A 14816-nucleotide genomic window follows, 5' to 3' on the forward strand; every position below is an offset into this window, starting at 1 on the left:
TTCCAGGGGCCCTAAACACAAGATTTATGGAATGGTTAAACGTGCATGAAAATGGCCAATTTACTCACTCTGAGTTCTCAAAAAGGGTTTCTTCTCCCCGGGAAGTTAATTAAATACCATTTGGAGGCATTTAATGTTCAAGCAATAACGGCTGATTTTCGACAAAAGAGATTTCACCCCCCCATTATGTCATGCTTCAGAAATGTGGAAAATGGTCCGTTTTCAAATGTTTTATTTTTGAACGTCAGTTCACATTTGTAGGTGGATCATCAGTGTTAGAGCTAAAATTAGCATGTTTAAAGTGATTTTCATGCTTCCAGGGGCCCTAAACACAAGATTTATAGAATGGTTAAAAGTGCATGAAAATGGCCAATTTACTCACTCTGAGTTCTCAAAAAGGGTTTCTTCACCCCGGGAAGTAAATTAAATACCATTTGGAGGCATTTAATGTTCAAGCAAAAACGGCTAATTTTCGACAAAAGAGATAACACCCCCCATTACGTCATGCTTCAGAAACGTGGAAAATTGTCCGTTTTCAAATGTTTTTTTTTTAACGTCAGTTCACATTTGCTGGTGGATCATCAGTGTTAGAGCAAAAATTAGCATGTTTAAAGTGATTTTCATGCTTCCAGGGGCTCGGGAAGTGAATTAAATACTATTTGGAGGTATTTAATGTTCAAGCAAAAACGGCTGATTTTCGATAAAAGAGATTACACCCCCCCATTACGTCATGCTTCAGAAATGTGGAAAATGGTCCATTTTCAAATGTTTTATTTTTGAACGTCAGTTCACATTTGCAGGTGGATCATCAGTGTTAGAGCTAAAATTAGCATGTTCAAAGTGATTTTCATGCTTCCAGGGGCCCTAAACACAAGATTTATGGAATGGTTAAAAGTGCATGAAAATGGCCAATTTACTCACTCTGAGTTCTCAAAAAGGGTTTCTTCACCCCAGGAAGTAAATTAAATACCATTTGAAGGCATTTAATGTTCAAGCAAAAACGGCTAATTTTCGACAAAAGAGATAATACCCCCCCATTACGTCATGCTTCAGAAATGTGGAAAATGGCCCGTTTTCAAATGTTTTATTTTTGAACGTCAGTTCACATTTGTAGGTGGATCAACAGTGTTAGAGCTAAAATTAGCATGTTTAAAGTGATTTTCATGCTTCCAGGGGCCCTAAGCACAAGATTTATGGAATGGTTAAAAGTGCATGACAATGGCCAATTTACTCACTCCGAGTTCTCAAAAAGGGTCTATTCACCCCGGGGACTTAATTAAATACCATTTGGAGGCATTTAATGTTCAAGCAAAAACGGCTGATTTTCGACAAAATAGATAAAAACCCCCCATTACGTCATGCTTCAGAAATGTGGAAAATGGTCCGTTTTCAAATGTTTTATTTTTGAACGTCATTTCACATTTGTAGGTGGATCATCAGTGTTAGAGCTAAAATTAGCATGTTTAAAGTGATTTTCATGCTTCCAGGGGCTCGGGAAGTGAATTAAATACTATTTAGATGCATTTAATGTTCAAGCAAAAACAGTTGATTTTTGACAAAAGAGATAACACCCCCCCATTATGTCATGCTTCAGAAATGTGGAAAATGGTCCATTTTCAAATGTTTTATTTTTGAACGTCAGTTCACATTTGTAGGTTGATCATCAGTGTTAGAGCTAAAATTAGCATGTTTAAAGTGATTTTCATGCTTCCAGGGGCCCTAAACACAAGATTTATGGAATGGTTAAAAGTGCATGAAAATGGCCAATTTACTCACTCTGAGTTCTCAAAAAGGGTTTCTTCACCCCGGGAAGTTAATTAAATACCATTTGGAGGCATTTAATGTTCAAGCAATAATGGCTGATTTTCGACAAAAGAGATTTCACCCCCCCCCCATTATGTCATGCTTCAGAAATGTGGAAAATGGTCTGCTTTCAAATGTTTTAATTTTGAACGTCAGTTCACATTTGTAGGTGGATCATCAGTGTTAGAGCTAAAATTAGCATGTTTAAAGTGATTTTCATGCTTCCAGGGGCCCTAAACACAAGATTTATAGAATGGTTAAAAGTGCATGAAAATGGCCAATTTACTCACTCTGAGTTCTCAAAAAGGGTTTCTTCAGCCCGGGAAGTAAATTAAATACCATTTGGAGGCCTTTAATGTTCAAGCAAAAACGGCTAATTTTCGACAAAAGAGATAACACCCCCCATTACGTCATGCTTCAGAAACGTGGAAAATTGTCCGTTTTCAAATGTTTTTTTTTGAACGTCAGTTCACATTTGTAGGTGGATTATCAGTGTTAGAGCTAAAATTAGCATGTTTAAAGTGATTTTCATGCTTCCAGGGGCCCTAAACACAGGATTTATGGAATGATTGAAAGTGCCTGAAAATGGCCAATTTACTCACTCTGAGTTCTCAAAAAGGGTTTCTTCACCCCGGGAAGTTAATTAAATACCATTTGGAGGCATTTAATGTTCAAGCAAAAACTGCTGATTTTCGACAAAAGACATAACACCCCCCCATTACGTCATGCTTCAGAAATGTGGAAAATGGTCCATTTTCAAATGTTTTATTTTTGAACGTCAGTTCACATTTGTAGGTGGATCATCAGTGTTAGAACTAAAATTAGCATGTTTAAAGTAATTTTCATGCTTCCAGGGGCTCGGGAAGTGAATTAAATACTATTTAGAGGCATTTATTGTTCAAGCAAAAACAGTTGATTTTTGACAAAAGAGATAACCCCCCCCCCCATTACGTCATGCTTCAGAAATGTGGAAAATGGTCCGTTTTCAAATGTTTTATTATTGAACGTCAGTTCACATTTGTAGGTGGATCATCAGTGTTAGAGCTAAAATTAGCATGTTAAAAAAGATTTTCATGCTTCCAGGGGCCCAAAACACAAGATTTATGGAATGGATAAAAGTGCATGAAAATGGCCAATTTACTCACTCTGAGTTCTCAAAAAGGGTTTCTTCACCCCGGGAAGTTAATTAAATACCATTTGGAGGCATTTAATGTTCAAGCAAAAACGGCTAATTTTCGACAAAAGAGATAACACCCCCCATTACGTCATGCTTCAGAAATGTGGAAAATGGTCTGCTTTCAAATGTTTTAATTTTGAACGTCAGTTCACATTTGTAGGTGGATCATCAGTGTTAGAGCTAAAATTAGCATGTTTAAAGTGATTTTCATGCTTCCAGGGGCCCTAAACACAAGATTTATAGAATGGTTAAAAGTGCATGAAAATGGCCAATTTACTCACTCTGAGTTCTCAAAAAGGGTTTCTTCAGCCCGGGAAGTAAATTAAATACCATTTGGAGGCCTTTAATGTTCAAGCAAAAACGGCTAATTTTCGACAAAAGAGATAACACCCCCCATTACGTCATGCTTCAGAAACGTGGAAAATTGTCCGTTTTCAAATGTTTTTTTTTTGAACGTCAGTTCACATTTGTAGGTGGATTATCAGTGTTAGAGCTAAAATTAGCATGTTTAAAGTGATTTTCATGCTTCCAGGGGCCCTAAACACAGGATTTATGGAATGATTAAAAGTGCCTGAAAATGGCCAATTTACTCACTCTGAGTTCTCAAAAAGGGTTTCTTCACCCCGGGAAGTTAATTAAATACCATTTGGAGGCATTTAATGTTCAAGCAAAAACTGCTGATTTTCGACAAAAGACATAACACCCCCCCATTACGTCATGCTTCAGAAATGTGGAAAATGGTCCATTTTCAAATGTTTTATTTTTGAACGTCAGTTCACATTTGTAGGTGGATCATCAGTGTTAGAACTAAAATTAGCATGTTTAAAGTAATTTTCATGCTTCCAGGGGCTCGGGAAGTGAATTAAATACTATTTAGAGGCATTTATTGTTCAAGCAAAAACAGTTGATTTTTGACAAAAGAGATAACACCCCCCCCCATTACGTCATGCTTCAGAAATGTGAAAAATGGTCCGTTTTCAAATGTTTTATTATTGAACGTCAGTTCACATTTGTAGGTGGATCATCAGTGTTAGAGCTAAAATTAGCATGTTAAAAAAGATTTTCATGCTTCCAGGGGCCCAAAACACAAGATTTATGGAATGGATAAAAGTGCATGAAAATGGCCAATTTACTCACTCTGAGTTCTCAAAAAGGGTTTCTTCACCCCGGGAAGTTAATTAAATACCATTTGGAGGCATTTAATGTTCAAGCAAAAACGGCTAATTTTCGACAAAAGAGATAACACCCCCCATTACGTCATGCTTCAGAAACGTGGAAAATTGTCCGTTTTCAAATGTTTTTTTTTTGAACGTCAGTTCACATTTGCTGGTGGATCATCAGTGTTAGAGCGAAAATTTGCATGTTTAAAGTGATTTTCATGCTTCCAGGGGCCCTAAACACAAGATTTATGGAATGGTTAAAAGTGCATGAAAATGGCCAATTTACTCACTCTGAGTTCTCAAACAGGGTTTCTTCTCCCCGGGAAGTTAATTAAATACCATTTGGAGGCATTTAATGTTCAAGCAATAACGGCTGATTTTCGACAAAAGAGATTTCACCCCCCCATTATGTCATGCTTCAGAAATGTGGAAAATGGTCTGTTTTCAAATGTTTTATTTTTGAACGTCAGTTCACATTTGTAGGTGGATCATCAGTGTTAGAGCTAAAATTAGCATGTTTAAAGTGATTTTCATGCTTCCAGGGGCCCTAAACACAAGATTTATAGAATGGTTAAAAGTGCATGAAAATGGCCAATTTACTCACTCTGAGTTCTCAAAAAGGGTTTCTTCACCCCGGGAACTAAATTAAATACCATTTGGAGGCATTTAATGTTCAAGCAAAAACGGCTAATTTTCGACAAAAGAGATAACACCCCCCATTACGTCATGCTTCAGAAACGTGGAAAATTGTCCGTTTTCAAATGTTTTTTTTTTGAACGTCAGTTCACATTTGCAGGTGGATCATCAGTGTTAGAGCTAAAATTAGCATGTTTAAAGTGATTTTCATGCTTCCTGGGGCTCGGGAAGTGAATTAAATACTATTTGGAGTCATTTAATGTTCAAGCAAAAACGGCTGATTTTCAACAAAAAAGATAACACCCCCCCCCATTACGTCATGCTTCAGAAATGTGGAAAATGGTCCGTTTTCAAATGTTTTATTTTTGAACGTCAGTTCAAATTTGTAGGTGGATCATCAGTGTTAGAGCTAAAATTAGCATGTTTAAAGTGATTTTCATGCTTCCAGGGGCCCTAAACACAGATTTATGGAATGGTTAAAAGTGCATGACAATGGCCAATTTACTCACTCCGAGTTCTCAAAAAGGGTTTATTCACCCCGGGGAGTTAATTAAATACCATTTGGAGGCATTTAATGTTCAAGCAAAAACGGCTGATTTTCGACAAAATAGATAACAACCCCCATTACGTCATGCTTCAGAAATGTGGAAAATGGTCCGTTTTCAAATGTTTTATTTTTGAACGTCAGTTCACATTTGTAGGTGGATCATCAGTGTTAGAGCTAAAATTAGCATGTTTAAAGTGATTTTCATGCTTCCAGGGGCTCAGGAAGTGAATTAAATACTATTTAGATGCATTTAATGTTCAAGCAAAAACAGTTGATTTTTGACAAAAGAGATAACACCCCCCCATTATGTCATGCTTCAGAAATGTGGAAAATGGTCCATTTTCAAATGTTTTATTTTTGAACGTCAGTTCACATTTGTAGGTGGATCATCAGTGTTAGAGCTAAAATTAGCATGTTTAAAGTGATTTTCATGCTTCCAGGGGCCCTAAACACAAGATTTATGGAATGGTTAAAAGTGCATGAAAATGGCCAATTTACTCACTCTGAGTTCTCAAAAAGGGTTTCTTCACCCCGGGAAGTTAATTAAATACCATTTGGAGGCATTTAATGTTCAAGCAATAATGGCTGATTTTCGACAAAAGAGATTTCACCCCCCCCATTATGTCATGCTTCAGAAATGTGGAAAATGGTCTGCTTTCAAATGTTTTAATTTTGAACGTCAGTTCACATTTGTAGGTGGATCATCAGTGTTAGAGCTAAAATTAGCATGTTTAAAGTGATTTTCATGCTTCCAGGGGCCCTAAACACAAGATTTATAGAATGGTTAAAAGTGCATGAAAATGGCCAATTTACTCACTCTGAGTTCTCAAAAAGGGTTTCTTCAGCCCGGGAAGTAAATTAAATACCATTTGGAGGCCTTTAATGTTCAAGCAAAAACGGCTAATTTTCGACAAAAGAGATAACACCCCCCATTACGTCATGCTTCAGAAACGTGGAAAATTGTCCGTTTTCAAATGTTTTTTTTTTGTACGTCAGTTCACATTTGCTGGTGGATCATCAGTGTTAGAGCGAAAATTTGCATGTTTAAAGTGATTTTCATGCTTCCAGGGGCCCTAAACACAAGATTTATGGAATGGTTAAAAGTGCATGAAAATGGCCAATTTACTCACTCTGAGTTCTCAAAAAGGGTTTCTTCACCCAGGGAAGTTAATTAAATACCATTTGGAGGCATTTAATGTTCAAGCAATAACGGCTGATTTTCGACAAAAGAGATTTCACCCCCCCATTATGTCATGCTTCAGAAATGTGGAAAATGGTCCGTTTTCAAATGTTTTATTTTTGAACGTCAGTTCACATTTGTGGGTGGATTATCAGTGTTAGAGCTAAAATTAGCATGTTTAAAGTGATTTTCATGCTTCCAGGGGCCCTAAACACAAGATTTATGGAATGAATAAAAGTGCCTGAAAATGGCCAATTTACTCACTCTGAGTTCTCAAAAAGGGGTTCTTCACCCCGGGAAGTTAATTAAATACTATTTGGAGGCATTTAATGTTCAAGCAAAAACGGCTGATTTTCGACAAAAGAGATAACACCCCCCATTAAGTCATGCTTCAGAAATGTGGAAAATGGTCAGTTTTCAAATGTTTTATTTTTGAACGTCAGTTCACATTTGTAGGTGGATCATCAGTGTTAGAGCTAAAATTAGCATGTTTAAAGTGATTTTCATGCTTCCAGGGGCTCGGGAAGTGAATTAAATACCATTTAGAGGCATTTAATGTTCAAGCAAAAACAGTTGATTTTTGACAAAAGAGATAACACCCCCCCCATTACGTCATGCTTCAGAAATGTGGAAAATGGTCCGTGTTCAAATGTTTTTTTTTTGAACGTCAGTTCACATTTGTAGGTGGATCATCAGTGTTAGAGATAAAATTAGCATGTTTAAAAAGATTTTCATGCTTCCAGGGGCCCAAAACACAAGATTTATAGAATGGTTAAAAGTGCATGAAAATGGCCAATTTACTCACTGAGTTCTCAAAAAGGGTTTCTTCACCCCGGGAAGTAAATTAACACCTTGGCTTCTAGGCGTTTCCCCCCCCGTGCTGACTTTTCATTTACTCCATGCTTCATGACGAACTCAGCTCGTCATCAGCACAGCTCAACTGTGCATCATGACGAGCTGAGCTCGTCATGAGCATCGAAAGGGTTAAATACCATTTGGAGGCATTTAATGTTCAAGCAAAAACGGCTGATTTTCGACAAAAGAGATAACACCCCCCATTACGTCATGCTTCAGAAATGTGGAAAATGGTCCGTTTTCAAATGTTTTATTTTTGAACGTCAGTTCACATTTGTAGGTGGATAATCAGTGTTAGAGCTAAAATTAGCATGTTTAAAGTGATTTTCATGCTTCCAGGGGCTTGGGAAGTGAATTAAATACTATTTAGATGCATTTAATGTTCAAGCAAAAACAGTTGATTTTTGACAAAAGAGATAACACCCCCCCATTATGTCATGCTTCAGAAATGTGGAAAATGGTCCATTTTCAAATGTTTTATTTTTGAACGTCAGTTCACATTTGTAGGTGGATCATCAGTGTTAGAGCTAAAATTAGCATGTTTAAAGTGATTTTCATGCTTCCAGGGGCCCTAAACACACGATTTATGGAATGGTTAAAAGTGCATGAAAATGGCCAATTTACTCACTCTGAGTTCTCAAAAAGGGTTTCTTCACCCCGGGAAGTTAATTAAATACCATTTGGAGGCATTTAATGTTCAAGCAATAATGGCTGATTTTCGACAAAAGAGATTTCACCCCCCCATTACGTCATGCTTCAGAAATTTGGAAAATGGTCTGCTTTCAAATGTTTTAATTTTGAACGTCAGTTCACATTTGTAGGTGGATCATCAGTGTTAGAGATAAAATTAGCATGTTTAAAGTGATTTTCATGCTTCCAGGGGCCCTAAACACAAGGTTTATAGAATGGTTAAAAGTGCATGAAAATGGCCAATTTACTCACTCTGAGTTCTCAAAAAGGGTTTCTTCACCCCTGGAAGTAAATTAAATACCATTTGGAGGCATTTAATGTTCAAGCAAAAACGGCTAATTTTCGACAAAAGAGATAATACCCCCCCATTACGTCATGCTTCAGAAATGTGGAAAATGGTCCGCTTTCAAATGTTTTATTTGTGAACGTCAGTTCACATTTGCAGGTGGATCATCAGTGTTAGAGCTAAAATTAGCATGTTTAAAGTGATTTTCATGCTTCCTGGGGCTCGGGAAGTGAATTAAATACTATTTGGAGTCATTTAATGTTCAAGCAAAAACGGCTGATTTTCGACAAAAAAGATAACACCCCCCCCCCCATTACGTCATGCTTCAGAAATGTGGAAAATGGTCCGTTTTCAAATGTTTTATTTTTGAACGTCAGTTCACATTTGTAGGTGGATCATCAGTGTTAGAGCTAAAATTTCATGTTTAAAGTGATTTTCATGCTTCCAGGGGCCCAAAACACAAGATTTATGGAATGGTTAAAAGTGCATGAAAATGGCCAATTTACTCACTCTGAGTTCTCAAAAAGGGTTTCTTCACCCCGGGAAGTTAATTAAATACCATTTGGAGGCATTTAATGTTCAAGCAAAAATGGCTGATTTTCGACAAAAGAGATAACACCCCCCCATTACGTCATGCTTCAGAAATGTGGAAAATGGTCCAGTTTCAAATGTTTTATTTTTGAATGTCAGTTCACATTTGTAGGTGGATCATCAGTGTTAGAGCGAAAATTAGCATGTTTAAAGAGATTTTCAAGCTTCCAGGGGCTCGGGAAGTGAATTAAATACTATTTGGAGGCATTTAATGTTCGAGCAAAAACGGCTGATTTTCGATAAAAGAGATTACACCCCCCATTACGTCATGCTTCAGAAATGTGGAAAATGGTCTGTTTTCAAATGTTTTATTTTTGAACGTCAGTTCACATTTGCAGGTGGATCATCAGTGTTAGAGCTAAAATTAGCATATTTAAAGTGATTTTTATGCTTCCAGGAGCCCTAAACACAGGATTCATGGAATGGTTAAAAGTGCATGAAAATGGCCAATTTACTCACTCTGAGTTCTCAAAAAGGGTTTCTTCACCCCGGGAAGTTAATTAAATACCATTTGTAGGCATTTAATGTTCACGCAAAAACGGCTGATTTTCGACAAAAAAGATAACACCCCCCCATTACGTCATGCTTCAGAAATGTGGAAAATGGTCCGTTTTCAAATGTTTTATTTTTAAACGTCAGTTCACATTTGTAGGTCGATCATCAGTTTTAGAGCTAAAATTAGCATGTTTAAAGTGATTTTCATGCTTCCAGGGGCTCCGGAAATGAATTAAATACTATGTGGAGGCATTTAATGTTCAAGCAAAAACAGCTGATTTTTGACAAAAGAGATAACACCCCCACCATTACGTCATGCTTCAGAAATGTGGACAATAGTCCATTTTCAAATGTTTTATTTTTGAACGTCAGTTCACATTTGTAGGTGGATCATCAGTGTTAGAGCTAAAATTAGCATGTTTAAAGTGATTTTCATGCTTCCAGGGGCTCGGGAAGTGAATTTATTACCATTTGGAGGCATTTAATGTTCAAGCAAAAACGGCTGATTTTCGACAAAATAGATAACACCCCCCATTACGTCATGCTTCAGAAATGTGGAAAATGGTCCATTTTCAAATGTTTTAATTTTGAACGTCAGTTCACATTTGTAGGTGGATCATCAGTGTGAGAGCTAAAATTAGCATGTTTAAAGTGATTTTCATGCTTCCAGGGGCTCGGGAAGTGAATTAAATACTATTTAGAGGCATTTAATGTTCAAGCAAAAACAGTTGATTTTTGACAAAAGAGATAACACCCCCCCCATTATGTCATGCTTCAGAAATGTGGAAAATGGTCCATTTTCAAATGTTTTATTTTTGAACATCAGTTCACATTTGTAGGTGGATCATCATTTTTAGAGGTAAAATTAGCATGTTTAAAAAGATTTTCATGCTTCCAGGGGCCCAAAACACAAGATTTATGGAATGGGTAAAAGTGCATGAAAATGGCCAATTTACTCACTCTGAGTTCTCAAAAAAGGTTTCTTCACCCCGGGAAGTTAATTAAATACTATTTGGAGGCATTTAATGTTCAAGCAAAAACGGCTGATTTTCGACAAAAGAGATAACACCCCCCATTAAGTCATGCTTCAGAAATGTGGAAAATGGTCAGTTTTCAAATGTTTTATTTTTGAACGTCAGTTCACATTTGTAGGTGGATTATCAGTGTTAGAGCTAAAATTAGCATGTTTAAAGTGATTTTCATGCTTCCAGGGGCCCTAAACACAAGATTTATGGAATGAATAAAAGTGCCTGAAAATGGCCAATTTACTCACTCTGAGTTCTCAAAAAGGGGTTCTTCACCCCGGGAAGTTAATTAAATACTATTTGGAGGCATTTAATGTTCAAGCAAAAACGGCTGATTTTCGACAAAAGAGATAACACCCCCCATTAAGTCATGCTTCAGAAATGTGGAAAATGGTCAGTTTTCAAATGTTTTATTTTTGAACGTCAGTTCACATTTGTAGGTGGATCATCAGTGTTAGAGCTAAAATTAGCATGTTTAAAGTGATTTTCATGCTTCCAGGGGCTCGGGAAGTGAATTAAATACCATTTAGAGGCATTTAATGTTCAAGCAAAAACAGTTGATTTTTGACAAAAGAGATAACACCCCCCCATTACGTCATGCTTCAGAAATGTGCAAAATGGTCCGTTTTCAAATGTTTTATTTTTGAACGTCAGTTCACATTTGTAGGTGGATCATCAGTGTTAGAGCTAAAATTAGCATGTTTAAAAAGATTTTCATGCTTCCAGGGGCCCAAAACACAAGATTTATAGAATGGTTAAAAGTGCATGAAAATGGCCAATTTACTCACTGAGTTCTCAAAAAGGGTTTCTTCACCCCGGGAAGTAAATTAACACCTTGGCTGCTAGGCGTTTCCCCCCCCGTGCTGACTTTTCATTTACTCCATGCTTCATGACGAGCTCAGCTCGTCATCAGCACAGCTCAACTGTGCATCATGACGAGCTGAGCTCGTCATGAGCATCGAAAGGGTTAAATACCATTTGGAGGCATTTAATGTTCAAGCAAAAACGGCTGATTTTCGACAAAAGAGATAACACCCCCCATTACGTCATGCTTCAGAAATGTGGAAAATGGTCCGTTTTCAAATGTTTTATTTTTGAACGTCAGTTCACATTTGTAGGTGGATAATCAGTGTTAGAGCTAAAATTAGCATGTTTAAAGTGATTTTCATGCTTCCAGGGGCTCGGGAAGTGAATTAAATACTATTTAGATGCATTTAATGTTCAAGCAAAAACAGTTGATTTTTGACAAAAGAGATAACACCCCCCCATTATGTCATGCTTCAGAAATGTGGAAAATGGTCCATTTTCAAATGTTTTATTTTTGAACGTCAGTTCACATTTGTAGGTGGATCATCAGTGTTAGAGCTAAAATTAGCATGTTTAAAGTGATTTTCATGCTTCCAGGGGCCCTAAACACACGATTTATGGAATGGTTAAAAGTGCATGAAAATGGCCAATTTACTCACTCTGAGTTCTCAAAAAGGGTTTCTTCACCCCGGGAAGTTAATTAAATACCATTTGGAGGCATTTAATGTTCAAGCAATAATGGCTGATTTTCGACAAAAGAGATTTCACCCCCCCCCATTATGTCATGCTTCAGAAATGTGGAAAATGGTCTGCTTTCAAATGTTTTAATTTTGAACGTCAGTTCACATTTGTAGGTGGATCATCAGTGTTAGAGATAAAATTAGCATGTTTAAAGTGATTTTCATGCTTCCAGGGGCCCTAAACACAAGGTTTATAGAATGGTTAAAAGTGCATGAAAATGGCCAATTTACTCACTCTGAGTTCTCAAAAAGGGTTTCTTCACCCCAGGAAGTAAATTAAATACCATTTGGAGGCATTTAATGTTCAAGCAAAAACGGCTAATTTTCGACAAAAGAGATAATACCCCCCCATTACGTCATGCTTCAGAAATGTGGAAAATGGTCCGCTTTCAAATGTTTTATTTGTGAACGTCAGTTCACATTTGCAGGTGGATCATCAGTGTTAGAGCTAAAATTAGCATGTTTAAAGTGATTTTCATGCTTCCTGGGGCTCGGGAAGTGAATTAAATACTATTTGGAGTCATTTAATGTTCAAGCAAAAACGGCTGATTTTCGACAAAAAAGATAACACCCCCCCCCCCATTACGTCATGCTTCAGAAATGTGGAAAATGGTCCGTTTTCAAATGTTTTAAATTTGAACGTCAGTTCACATTTGTAGGTGGATCATCAGTGTTAGAGCTAAAATTTCATGTTTAAAGTGATTTTCATGCTTCCAGGGGCCCAAAACACAAGATTTATGGAATGGTTAAAAGTGCATGAAAATGGCCAATTTACTCACTCTGAGTTCTCAAAAAGGGTTTCTTCACCCCGGGAAGTTAATTAAATACCATTTGGAGGCATTTAATGTTCAAGCAAAAATGGCTGATTTTCGACAAAAGAGATAACACCCCCCATTACGTCATGCTTCAGAAATGTGGAAAATGGTCCAGTTTCAAATGTTTTATTTTTGAATGTCAGTTCACATTTGTAGGTGGATCATCAGTGTTAGAGCGAAAATTAGCATGTTTAAAGAGATTTTCAAGCTTCCAGGGGCTCGGGAAGTGAATTAAATACTATTTGGAGGCATTTAATGTTCGAGCAAAAACGGCTGATTTTCGATAAAAGAGATTACACCCCCCATTACGTCATGCTTCAGAAATGTGGAAAATGGTCTGTTTTCAAATGTTTTATTTTTGAACGTCAGTTCACATTTGCAGGTGGATCATCAGTGTTAGAGCTAAAATTAGCATATTTAAAGTGATTTTTATGCTTCCAGGAGCCCTAAACACAGGATTCATGGAATGGTTAAAAGTGCATGAAAATGGCCAATTTACTCACTCTGAGTTCTCAAAAAGGGTTTCTTCACCCCGGGAAGTTAATTAAATACCATTTGTAGGCATTTAATGTTCACGCAAAAACGGCTGATTTTCGACAAAAAAGATAACACCCCCCCATTACGTCATGCTTCAGAAATGTTGAAAATGGTCCGTTTTCAAATGTTTTATTTTTGAACGTCAGTTCACATTTGTAGGTCGATCATCAGTTTTAGAGCTAAAATTAGCATGTTTAAAGTGATTTTCATGCTTCCAGGGGCTCCGGAAATGAATTAAATACTATGTGGAGGCATTTAATGTTCAAGCAAAAACAGCTGATTTTTGACAAAAGAGATAACACCCCCACCATTACGTCATGCTTCAGAAATGTGGACAATGGTCCATTTTCAAATGTTTTATTTTTGAACGTCAGTTCACATTTGTAGGTGGATCATCAGTGTTAGAGCTAAAATTAGCATGTTTAAAGTGATTTTCATGATTCCAGGGGCCCTAAACACAAGATTTATGGAATGGTTAAAAGTGCATGAAAATGGCCAATTTACTCACTCTGAGTTCTCAAAAAGGGTTTCTTCACCCCGGGAAGTTAATTAAATACCATTTGGAGGCATTTAATGTTCAAGCAATAATGGCTGATTTTCGACAAAAGAGATTTCTCCCCCCCATTATGTCATGCTTCAGAAATGTGGAAAATGGTCCGCTTTCAAATGTTTTAATTTTGAACGTCAGTTCACATTTGTAGGTGGATCATCAGTGTTAGAGCTAAAATTAGCATGTTTAAAGTGATTTTCATGCTTCCAGGGGCTCGGGAAGTGAATTTATTACCATTTGGAGGCATTTAATGTTCAAGCAAAGACGGCTGATTTTCGACAAAATAGATAACACCCCCCATTACGTCATGCTTCAGAAATGTGGAAAATGGTCCATTTTCAAATGTTTTAATTTTGAACGTCAGTTCACATTTGTAGGTGGATCATCAGTGTGAGAGCTAAAATTAGCATGTTTAAAGTGATTTTCATGCTTCCAGGGGCTCGGGAAGTGAATTAAATACTATTTAGAGGCATTTAATGTTCAAGCAAAAACAGTTGATTTTTGACAAAAGAGATAACACCCCCCCCATTATGTCATGCTTCAGAAATGTGGAAAATGGTCCATTTTCAAATGTTTTATTTTTGAACATCAGTTCACATTTGTAGGTGGATCATCATTTTTAGAGCTAAAATTAGCATGTTTAAAGTGATTTTCATGCTTCCAGGGGCCCTAAACACAAGATTTATAGAATGGTTAAAAGTGCATGAAAATGGCCAATTTACTCACTCTGAGTTCTCAAAAAGGGTTTCTTCACCCCGGGAAGTAAATTAAATACCATTTGGAGGCATTTAATGTTCAAGCAAAAACGGCTAATTTTCGACAAAAGAGATAACACCCCCCATTATGTCATGCTTCAGAAACGTGGAAAATTGTCCGTTTTCAAATGTTTTTTTTTTTAACATCAGTTCACATTTGCTGGTGG

The sequence above is a fragment of the Lissotriton vulgaris genome, chromosome 8 (genome assembly GCF_964263255.1).
Source record: "Lissotriton vulgaris chromosome 8, aLisVul1.2, whole genome shotgun sequence".
Classification (NCBI taxonomy): Eukaryota; Metazoa; Chordata; class Amphibia; order Caudata; family Salamandridae; genus Lissotriton; species Lissotriton vulgaris.